The sequence below is a fragment of the Oxyura jamaicensis genome, chromosome 4 (assembly GCF_011077185.1).
Source record: "Oxyura jamaicensis isolate SHBP4307 breed ruddy duck chromosome 4, BPBGC_Ojam_1.0, whole genome shotgun sequence".
Classification (NCBI taxonomy): Eukaryota; Metazoa; Chordata; class Aves; order Anseriformes; family Anatidae; genus Oxyura; species Oxyura jamaicensis.
The window spans coordinates 52,128,220-52,140,860 of record NC_048896.1 but is presented as its reverse complement, the minus strand read 5'-3'; positions in this window follow the sequence as shown (position 1 = coordinate 52,140,860).

The window sequence follows — 12,641 nt, the reverse complement described above, 5'->3', positions numbered from 1 at the left end:
AAGCTTTTAACTTGTGTTTTGTTGCCTGTTTCCATCACAGCTGGGGCTCCTATTTTTTGTTGCTGCTTTGATGATCACCCTTGGAGAAATTGAAGTCCAACAGCAGATAGGAAAAAGCAACACAAAGGGTAATAAATTCGGTTACATTGTCTTGTTTCATGGTAAACAGAACTTGACTGTTTTATGCCCCTTGTTCACGGAGGCTGAGTTGAGGACCTTTCTTATGTTGTGGGGAAAGGAAAGTACACCTTGAACAAAAGGAATCATGGGGGAAGCATTCAGCGTGGTGAGAGAGTGATGCTTATACTGTGGTTGAGATGGAACGGAACACAAAGACCAAACATTTGATGATGTGAAAGGCTATGTATGAAGTGCTATTACTGTCACGATGATGACTGAATGCATGTTGAAATTACCTTCACAGGAATAGCAACAGATGGTCTCTGTATCTTCCCCTCCTACTCATCCAGAGCTCTCAAGGCTGCATTCCTAATCAACCAAAAGCAGGCATCCCACACCCGTGCTGAGAGGAATAACCCTAGCACGCAAACTCTGCTTTGAATTAAACGTTACAGGCATGTGCCCTATACTGTCAGGTAATAAGGAATGGAAAATCGAACGACTAATTCAGTTATAATTCTGTCCATCTACCCTAATGCCCCATTACTCGGATTCCAATACCGCAAACCAAATTCTCGTTAAGCACTAATGATGATGATCATAGCTCTTAACTCTTTATAGCATGCTGTTGTCAACAATTACATAGAGCCTTAAGTTGGGATCTTTATTTATTAAAAATACGTTCCCTTTTATGGGCGCCAGTTACTTGAGTGTGGAGTGAAAGTAAATGAGGCCGTAGCAGGCACTGCAGCTATAGTTACTCCTTCTCCCATTATTGCAAGTTATTATAAGCTTGTATGATTGAAACTGCTCTAGATAAGCATGCAATAATATTTTCTCTGTCACCATGATCACTGACTGAGATAAGGGCTTGACGTTCCATTTTCGTTCGGGATGGAGAAAAACAAGGAGAGGAAAACTGGGGGGGAAAGGGCTCCATGCCGTGCAATGAGATGCAAGGGGGAAAAAAAAAACTTCCCCGCCGAAAGCGGGCCCACACGTACGTCAATGATGACACGGCGCGCTGAGAGGATTTAGTGTTAAAGGGACGCCTGCTAATGTTATTTGCAACGGAGCCGAGAAAGCATGCCCGCTCAAGATCCTTGTTGTATCATTTTGAAATCAAGGCCATCTTTTTCTCGGTGGTAAACGTGCAATGTTTTTAAAGGCCAGACTTAGCATAAAATCTATCGGTTGCTATGGCGACCACTTACCACACAGGACTGCACTCTGTGTTCGACTCTGTGATTTTCTCTATTCAAAGGTTCGGCATTGTCAAAAACCAAATTAGTTTTGCAGTTGTTTATCACAAAGTTCATTATGGAAAAGGTAATAAATAATAAGGTATGTTAGTCGTGTGTGGATAGGTGCCACCCGTGAATTAACTGGGGCACTATTCCTGAAATTTGCTATTTTAAAATAATTATAGCAAAATTGGCTATTGTTAGGAAATAAAACAGGTTTTGATCATTCTGTGTATATGAATATGAAGCAAAGCAGGTAGTTGCAAGTCTGATCCCAACAAAATTACATGGTAATAAGGCTTTTCACACCTACACAGCACTTAGTAACAAAGCTCTGAAAAGGAAAGAAAGATTAAGCCTTGCTAGAGTAAAACTTTGTACCTGAGGTGCATTGCTTCTCCCTTTATGAAAGGAAAGGTGGGTTCAGGACCCGGCGCTCACTGCATTATTCTTGCTGGCTTTTGCATCTCACACACTTAGGGCTGAGCGCTGCTGGGGGGTTATTAGCAGAAGCACAAACCGAACTGGGTGCAGCAGTTCAGTGGAAACCTGTTCAGCAGCTCCTCACGAAGTGTTTGCCTAATTACAGCAAACACTTGCTGCCAAGCTGCGAGCGCACCCACCCCACGGTGAACCCATCCAGGGAGGCAGCGCACAGCTTCTCCCCTGGAGTTTGTTTGAAGCCGAGGCTAGTCAACACCTCCCGAGATCTGGGTGAGAGTGACAATTTATAGAAGTAGCTAGGGAAGCCTTTTACATCACCTAAGGGTATTTCAAAGACAAATTGGTGTCAGCAAGTTCTTCCTCACTTTTTTTTTTTCTTTAATAACATTTTAGTCTAATTTCCAATTACTTGAGGAATGTGAGAGTACCTCACCTTCAGCACTTAAGATTTGCTCTTGTCACCTCCTCGGTGCATGCTGGGTTCTAGTGAGCCAAATTTTGAGCTGCTGGAGGTGGTGCAGCTTCCCTGGCTTCGGAGAAATTGTGCTGCTGCTTCCAGTGTGTGGTCTCACCCCTGCTATAGGTCAGCAACAGGACACTAACACAGCACAGGGAGAGCGCCTCCGCTTAGCTCGGGGGTTTTGTGTGCCGTTTGTGTGTTAAGCCATTCATTTGGGTTTGACGTAATGGGTAGTTTTTCTGTAACGGAGTTTTTTTTTAGTGTTTTTGTTAATCCTGCTAGATAAAGGAAAGGTTGTTGGAGACATGGGGGTTTGTGGCAGTCATTTTTAGAAATTCTAGGTCTGTGGGCAATGCAGTAAATTTTGCTTATTTGCAAATCTATTTTGTTGCCAAACGTTTGTGTGCATCTAAGTTATTTAGAAGATTTCACTTTCGTAGCCAAATCAGTCGTCTACTCAATACCAACTCTACAATGTCAAGCCCTGATAATTAACATGTTGCAAACATGCAATTAAGACGAATCAGATTAAAACATAAGAAAAATGAAAGCATAATTTAATTCCAGCTATTGTCAGTCTCTTCAAGAATTATTATGCAGTTGGCCTCCTCCTGTGCAGCTCTGTTTTAGCAGAGTGTGCACTGTTTCGCACTGCATGCAAAGTAACTAAAAAAGAAACGAGACTTTAAAAAGGAATGCTCCAGTTTAAACAAGCCGGTGGGGGCTACTTAGGCAAAACTAACTGGTGACATTGTGTTTATGGTAATAGACAATGGTAGCTGACTCAAAATGCTGCAGAAAAAGCATGCTTGATAAGCCTACACTGAAAAGTGTCCTATTATTATTAATAATAGAATAGTTCTCCCCCTTAGAATAAGCTTTTCATTTTTCTTTGTAGTCAGGTTTTTGCCTGAGCTCTCCTGTTAACATCTTGCCTATGTTTTTCTTTGGTTCCCTCTGGCTCCTCCAGACAACTCAGTAGGGATCTGCTTTTCCTTCTGTGTTCTGCCAGAGTTCATTAGGGTGTCATAGGCTGTTAATAAAGCAGAATTTTCAGCCTACCATATAGAATGGAATAATATTGTCTTTAATCAAAAGTAAATGCGCTAGGAATCTATACCTATCTGTTTCAGCTCTCTCCCTCTACTTCTAAAGCAATGTGACAAGGGACAGAGTCCTATATAAGACATAGTTTCCAGAACTATGTTTTCAAGTGAATGAAACGTTCCTCAAGAGCACCATATGTACAGCATGAAAGAAGTAATCCCTCTGCTCAAAGAAGAGGGAGAGGCCATTCAAGAATCCCATACAAAATTACTAACCTCATAACATGAGCTAAATCAAATAGAAAGCGTAATAGATTTTTGTCCATTTATATCTGGCATGCTATCAAAACTTTTATGGGAATATTTGCAGAGAGTAATCTGTTCCATGCCCATTCTCTGAAGTTCTTAATCTCTCTGCTTAAATTGAGAGATATCTTTGAAAAAAGTGCGGGCTTGGTTCAATACCGCTAACCGTGTTCTCACAGCTGCTTGATTCTGCAGAGCATCAGTGATGCAACAACACAGAGACAGAAATCTCAGAGAGTGGAAGGGTGATCTTTTCACTACTGATAAAAATGAAAATCAGTGCACAGTTCAATTTGGAAGTTTCATTTGGCTTTTACTGCATCCATACTTTGTAGGCTTACTGAAGTTGAACATTTTTCCCTACAAAAATCCTAAGTAAGGATTTCATTATTTCTCATCTTGTTTGCAGTGCAGTGCATTCTACTTAAAATAATTCCACAACATCATCTGGAAAAGAGGTAATGAACAGAGTGATATTGTTAGCCTGGAATCTACCTGTGTTTAGTGCTTAATTTAGAGCAGTACTAGGGCCTGGAATTTGCACTGGATTCTGTTTACAATAGATATTAGCAATAAAGTGACTCTCAGGGGAGCAGTGTATGCATCAAAAATGAAGTTATGTTTTTTTTTCAGCTAAAAACTAGACCACCCCAAATCACATTCTTTGTTTAAAGTTCCCTAATTTGAATGGGTTTAATTCAGGACAGATGCTATGTGCATGGGCTTAAGGTATCTGTGGAAAGTAGTCCTCAAGTGATGACCTGAAATACAGTCAGAAAGAATGAGTCTGTAAAGCTTTGTTCTGTTATTACGGATCTCACTGCTACTTTCTTATATGAGAAATTGCAGTGATAGAGAAGAAAAGGTTGAGAAATGGGAGTTGGAAATTTAATGACAGGAAAAAAATCCTCAAAGATTTATTTGATGGAAAAGTAATATACCAGCCCAAGTAGTTGAACTGTCCAGCCCACGCTCAAAATGACAAATAAAAGAAACTATTCTACATTCCTCTACTAAATACTCAATTTATGTGAACCAATTGATCTTTTCTGTTCTAATTTTTCTAATTGTTTGATATTCTGCAAGTAAACTGGTTTATCAGTGCAAAATAGTTACATTTTTGAGTCTGTAAGAGCATAATACTTTCTGAACTATTTCCCTAATAATTTTCCAATGTAGATTTGGACAGTTACAGTACCATGTTCTGATATGAAAATCATACCTCAGTCTACTTCTCATGGTTGTTTAGTAAGGCAGCGGTAGTATCCTTGAGTCTCTGTAGTCAGCCTTGTATCTACCTACGTGCTGCCATGCAAACATTTCAATTACACGATGTTTTCAATAAAAACTGCATACAGGCATGTTTATTTGACCCAACATTGAGCAAGCAAAGCCATGGTGTTGCTTATATAGTGCATCATCTACCTAGAAAAGTTGAATGAAGGAAAATGTACATGTAACACAATTACCCTAAGCCACCACAGGAAAATCCTTGCTGGTTAACGGGTTTCCTGCATGGGGTTCTTCTTTCTTAACAGGAGGGGTGCTGTTTCCCTTTCTCAGCCCCTTGTGCTGACCTTGTGCCCGCTGCATATGGAAGAATGCAGTGTTTGTATTCAGCTTTTTAAGGACTATGCCTATGTTTTTTAGAATACAAGCCTAGGTGTGGACTTTGCTAACTGAATAACACCAAACACAGTCTTGGGGTGTTCTCTTGTCTATGGTGTTTCTGAATATCCTTACTGTCAGGACCTTCCTGTCTCTGTTTACCACAATGTTTATTCTAATGACTGCCCAAAGGTTGTATGGAAAATGCTGGCTGATGCTCTTCTGTGAGCAACCTGGATTGTGTGGGATTTCTACCCAAGAAGGTATTAATAGTGGAATAATGGTAAACATTAACAAATCAGTGAGCAGGAGCGGTGTTAAAGAGAGGGACTGAAATAACCAGAGTTACTTCTCTGAGACTCATGCAAGATTTTTGCTATTTTGGATCTGAATTTATATGCAGGCAACCCTTGGGAACTGCAATTCAGGCATCAAATATCAGTGGCATTTAGGATTAGTCTGTAGAGCAGGTAGGAAAAGAGCCAAAGCCACATGGCAGTGAGAGAGGATGGGAATGGAACTGATAAAAGCATGCGGGTGGCCAGCTCTAACTTATTAAAAACACAAGCCTGTTTGTATGTATTTGCAATGCCCCTTGCAGTATGCAGTGTTTTCTGTGTAGTCACTCTTTTGCTGCCATTTTTCCTTCCATCATTTGGGATTTGCTTGAGGAATTCTTTCGCCAACCTACCAACCAGTAGTGAGTTCTGGGATACAGAAGTCTCTGTGCTTTAAAACAAATGTTACAGCAAAACTCATAATGTAAGTTTAAAAAAATATAGCGGGGGGGGGGGAGGGAGGTAACCTCATTTGGAGACTGAGTGGGATTCTGTCTTTTCCAATTTAAAGTGGGAGATGATTTTCATACACCCTGCTCCCACAGTACTTTAATGTTAAATTATATCTTCATACACACACACACACAATAGTTTTCATCCCAAACTTCCTGGGCAAGGAAGTCTGTTGAAATGTCTTAGGAACCATACAAGCTGTATATGCAAAATTATCCCAATGTCTAGTGGCCTCTATTCCTATGCTAATTTAATTTATGGAATATTAAGATGTTCCATAAATTAAAAATGCTAATTTAATTTATGGAACATCAAAGTCAAAACAGAAGTAATTTTTTTTTGTTTGTTTTGGAGAGCAATGGGGATACCAAGGTAGGGATCCACTGTCTTGTGTTTTTCTAGTTTCAAGATACAGTGGCTTCTAGATAGACTTACTAATTTTTCAGTAGTCAGTTTGACTTTATAAAGAGAAAAAACAAATGTATGTAATCAAAAACAATTCATTTAAAGTAAAAACAGAAGTTAAAGTTTATCAAGGGCACTCAAAAGGGACAGGGCAAATTTACCAGCTCCTGTGAGCTGTAATTATTGAAATTGTTTTGCTTCACTTCAAGAGAAATTGCTTATCATTGATCTGAATTCATATGATCTCTGACCTCACAACACCAGCAGACTGAAGAAGGATTTAGCTAGATTTACTTTTAGCACCACAAGCACCTATAGTACAGGAGAAGGATGTACTGAATGTACATTAAAATGTGTATATTAAAATTCACATAAATTTACATTAAACCTGTGGCTAATCAGGAAGGTGGCTATGCTGTAACCAGCTGGTATTCAGCTGCAGCGTGCTGAGCTTCGTGTGGTGGATCCTCTAACACACAGGTGTACGTGCGCTGATCAGGTCCCAGAGCACTGTAAAGAACAAGCACGTGTTCTGTCTCCAAGGCAGAAGATTTTTTCATTTGCATGTCTTGGATCCCTTTTTCTGTCAAATGACAGTACTTACTTTAGTTGTTATCAGATCTCTAAGCAACTCACTGATGAGAATGATTTTCCCTAACTGAGAAATGAGTAGGCTTGTAAGCTCTGTTTTGTGTCGTGACACATTGAAAAATCATTTGGATTTGAAATAACTGATGAATATGATATAATAAATACAAAGATGAATTATTTCAGGTAGATGTGTCGCTATTGTTGACAACATCTATTACCTTCTTTGTGCCAGTACATTTGTAAGTTGAATACTGCATGACCTTGAAAGTTGCAGGCTAAAGAGTACTGCTGGCTGCAGTAGAGAAGAGCTGACACTAGCAAGCACTGGTTGGCACCAAAGTGAACAGGATTTAATTGCCTGAAATGCTTTTCAATGAATATATATATATATATATATTCTTGACTGACAAGACAGATTCTAGGTGATAGGTGTTGTCCTCTCCCTACTTCTGCTGCCCTTCTTTAGTTTGGGGGAAGTTATCTGTCTACTGAAGCGCTCACCACTTTCCAGAAACTGCACACTGAATAATTCCTTGGTTGTGGCAGAGCCAGCTGATTTGTGATGCTCTCTCTTCATACTCATTTCAAGTGACTGTTAAAACAGAGCTATGCATACCTACATCTCGACCATATTCCTTCAGCAGTATTTAATAAATGCATTCCCCAGAAACCACCGTTCACTTCACTGGAGAATGGCTGCTCCAGTGCAGACATGGAAGTCAGTCCTGTGCCACAGAAATAATTGGGATACTGGCGTTCACTTCAGCAAAGACTGCTTGTAACTGATAATATTACACTGGCCACAGCCCAGAGCTCTACTAGCCATCTCTGCTGGCGAAGTTGTCATCGCTTCTTTCCACAACAAAGAGCAGCACAGAGCAAGGCTCTGCATATGGCCATGCATATGTACATGGTGTTGCACTTGTCTCCGCTTACAAATGAGTACGAGGGTGGAGGAACATTTTTCCACACACCTGTAAATGTAAATCCTCCCACTGGTACTATTGCTCTCTTAGAAACTGTATCTAAACTACCGTGCCAGAAAACCTCAATCAATTTATACAAATGAAACCCAGCAAACACTCTACTAGCCTATACTGTGTATGCCTAAAAGAAGACTAAATGATTTCACCGTGTGAGGAGACGCAATTATACAACTAGATCTTAAAATAGCAGCAGCTCTAGCTCTAGAAGGAGCCGGTAAGAGTAACTGTGATCAATGTACTGCTCTACAAAAAGGAGCGTTTGAGTTATGAGAAACTGCATGTGCCACTGCAGGTACAAGTTGTAGCCCCAGCCGTTCTGTTTGCAGTCCGGAGCACGTGTCTGGGGGTAGGTTCCGTATCTGCAAAGGGATAACCACTCTGTCTGAAAGCTGATGGGGCTGGGGAAGGGGAAAGCAAGCTCACTATGCGACAAGAAAGATTTAGCCTCTGCAGAAACGCTGGATTCTACTAGACAGTGTAATCAATGAAAGGATTTAGGAGAAAGAACCTATGGAGCTCTTTAAAGCACAAAAAAGGACATTTATCTGCATTATGTCCCTTGCTGCAGTTCACATTTTCAGCTGGCTCAGTGTCAATAGCAGCTTATGATTCTGTTAGCTTTACGCAGGGAGAAATCATACCTAGATGATAGATGTTACTTGGGGCTTTTTCTTTGTCTTTTTTCACATGCACTCAGTCAGCAGTGTATTAGCAGGTTATTCTCCTACAGTACGGAAAGATGCAAGGCAAATGTTACACAGGTAGCTGATAAGTAGGTATATTGTCAATTTGCAAACAGTGCTGAGTAGTTTAGCTAAACTACTTATGGCATTAAATTGAGGTGAGCAAATGCATGGCATGAGCTCAGTGAAACAAAAAATTGCCTGATGTTAATGACTGAGGTACAGTGGGATATGTCAGCCTGCTAACTCATAAAATAATGGGTCACACTGTTCTGTCAAAGAATAGTGTAATTTCAGAAATGGGCTTAAATGGGGAGGTATTTGGTGTTCTCTGTTTTAGCAGGCTGGTCTTTCCTGTAGATACCTGCACTAAGTAGGTAAGCACGGAAAACATTTGATTTGAATGATGTTTTTGCTGTTCACCTGTGGAAAACAACTCTTCCTACACTCATGCCCCTCAGCCCGAGTTCTTGCTGAGCAGAGGAAGCTGAAGGTAAATTATGCCAAACACACTTGCTGTGTCAGTCATTTACATTTTTGTAACGCAAATACCAACAGACAAGTTAGGAAAGATCAGATGGAGAAGGGTTTGTGTATGACAGGTACTGCAGCAAGCAAGGTAAATGTGGGCTTCCTCTGTTCTAGGCCCACTTGGTGGACCTGCTTGTTAGCTGCACAGGTGGATGTAATTTCCGTGTGCTATCTGAAATCAAGTCTGTTCTCTGTTTTGACTTGTATCAGGGAAACGTATAGATAGATGGTCATTTTAATACGTAAACACAGACTGCTGTATTGTCACTGTTAAAGTATCAAGTTTGTTCAGCTCCTTTAGATAAATTGAGGAGGAGAATTTGAGTGTGTGGCATAGGACTGTGAACATATGGTACTGGCACTGTTTTTTGATCTTGAACAGCAAGTTTCCACTCCTTTTCACTCTCCCTTACCCTGCATCAAAAAACACGCTATGAAGGGGAGCAAAGACAAGTTCAGGCAGCACCGGTGCTGTTCTCCATCCTGTTCAGTGGAGCGCAGCTACTGCCTCCTCTGGCCTACCAAGAGCTACTTCCCCCTCTATAGTGGGTGGTCACCTCAATTCTGCTGCATGATCCTCAGAGTTTGCTGTGGGGAAAGGGAATAGAAGGTGACCTTATGGTATTCCTCCCAGTGTCGTGAAAAACACTGGGTGCTTCAGGGAAGTGTTCAGTTCTTCCCTCTACAGCAGATGAAATGCTTCAGACATTCAACAATACGTAGGAAATTGGCATTTTTTTAGAATAAAGGTATGTAAGAAATGCCTGCTCTTGGACTGGTAGAAGTGTGGAGTCTTCTTTCGCTGATCCTCATAGCAACAAGAATGTTTGTGGAGCAGAGGCATGCAGAAGGAGAGTGCTGGCTTGTAGCATGCTTGAGAAATACCCCAAGAGTTAAATGTTCAGTGCTGATTACATGTTCTTGCTCAGTGTGATTTTTAACAATCTCTGTTTTCACACGTTTCAGCAACAGTGTGAGAATATTCTAGTGGCAGGGACTTCTGCAAAGGATTTTGGAAAAAAAAAAAATCTTCAATATGTCTTAGGGACTTGTTTCAAAATATAAATCACGTTGTGTCCTTTTGTAGGCATGCCCCTCATGTTGCTTATCCAAATTCTGGGGACCAGAACTTACTCCTCCGAGTAGTAATCTGTTCCATTTCCTACCAAATTTGCTTCTCAAAGACTGGGCTGAACAATTTAAGGAAGGTCTCCATGTAATTTTGGTCTTATCCTTATGTACATGATCTGTAAAGACCATGGCTGGACAACTTCTGTGTATTTTCTCAGCGTGCACTGGGAATGCTGGAGCCTCTCTTCATCCGTATGCCATTCCTCAGCCTTTAGCTTCTTGCAATGACTGGCTTCGTTGCTGATTCATATGGAGATATAGCAGTCTGCTTTGTGATGATGATTTGAAATAGAACTAAAATAAAGGCCCAACAGTTTCCCATAAGAAAAATAAATAAAACAGGTTTTTTTGTTTGTTTGTTTGTTTGTTTGTTTTTCCAGGCACTATAAAAATTAAATCAAAAATCAGTGTAGCTCTCTATAAAGTTATTATATGATCCATTAACGAAAACAGCTTTGGTTGAAATGACTGTAGTGCATCTTCATTAGCTCTCCTATCTGTTGTTCTCAGGTGTGGCTTTGTTTTCCAACAGAAGTCCTGAAGTTAATGCCAAGTTAGAAAAGAATTTGTACTTGAGAGTTTGATTTGTTAGGGTTCAAGGTGTTTAGAATCATATCACAGAATTGGAAAACAAAGACAGCATGCACCTACTGAGTGGCTGCAGAGACCTGCACCAAGTCCAGGTCCATCTTTAGGCTTAGTGAGCTGGAAGCTTTCCCTCACACCCTAAAGAACATATTGTTTCTGCTCCATATCCAAGCACCAAGTCTGAGACAACACTGTGGCGAGCATCCAGAGAAATTTGGAAGAGTAGCTTTTCCCTCTCTGGAGCTCTGAACCCAGCTGTTGTTTGCAGGCTGCTGTTGTGCTCCTGCTGGCCTTCTTGTCTCTACCTTAAGGTAGGAACAAGCACAGGATGTGTGGGCCACTATGACAGTGGGGTATGAGATGCTGTGGCATCACCACTGCAGAGTCTGGAGCCTTGACAGGACACATACGCTGAAGTGTGCTCACCTCTGTTTCTGCAAAGCATAAAAATTTTTATATCTTAAGCATAATGTCAGCAGGAGCTGGTCTGTGCTCAGTATCTTACTGAAAATATTAACACAGTGATTCAAGGTGTATTTTACCAGTCAGTGCTCAGGGCTCTGGGGACTTAGCCATGAAACAGGTTTTCTTCTTAGTATGTGTAGGTACACTGTGCAATGGAGTCTAATTAATCAATTTCCTCATTAATCTTGAATAATATGTTCAAAACCCTACTTTTAAAAGTACCTGTAATAATAATGACTTGTGAATTCCCTGTTGGGTAGGGCAAGGGGTACAACAAACAGGTCACTTTATCAGGGCCGTGTCAAACTTGTCTTTTCACCAAAATACAAGTTTTGTGTCTCGAGGTGACCTACTATGAGTTGTGAGAGACTGCAGGGTGGTGGACAGCTCTTCCATGCGAGTCTTCCAGACTGTAACTTTTGACATTTGTTTTAAGTATAGAGCAACATACAGAATCTGAGGATAGGTGTGTTAATCCTTTTGAAGGCGGTTGAACTTTCCCTTTAATCTGCATAGGACTTGAGAATGGGGAAATTGGCCTAATTCCCACAGTCCCCAGGAAAGGCAGTGTGTCAGTGGGTTATTCGTGTATTCGGCCTTCCCTGGGCCTTGCACAGGAACTGTGCCCGAGTGCACATATACCTCGAATGAACGCAGAGTCACATTGCCTGCTCAGCTCAGTATGAGGGGCCTTAATGTTTTCCAGTTATGTCTTCTCAGTACCGTTGCTTCTCCTTTTTCCAGTGATATCTCTTAGTTTCTAATGTATTCACTGCATAGATTATGGGGTAAATTTATGGATTTAGTTGTTTCCATGCCGAATTTGGTGGACCTTCCTGGACTATAGAGAGAAGACACCTGCAAAGATATTCACTATCTGAACTTGTTAGTCCTCTGTCATTATGACAGTTTGTCTCCCATTGTGTCTACGTTTTTTCATTTGTAATGATAAAGAGCTTCAGTTCAAGGCTTAGGCTGGTTCCTTTTGTCAGGCTCATAGCATTGGCAATGCACTTACCTCAGCCATTCAACTATTGGAAAACAGTTTTGATGAATTAAATACCAGCAATGCTTCAACCCTTGATTAGGCCGGTATGTTCTAATGTTTCTGCTAATCAGGCTGGTTCCTAGCAGGCTCCCTTGGGCCGGCCTCACTGTGTTTTTTGTCTTTTTGTGGTGGACATACTGTGGTGTTGAGCACTTGCTCACTATAGTAAGGCTTTATCAGGTTTAAGATGTCTC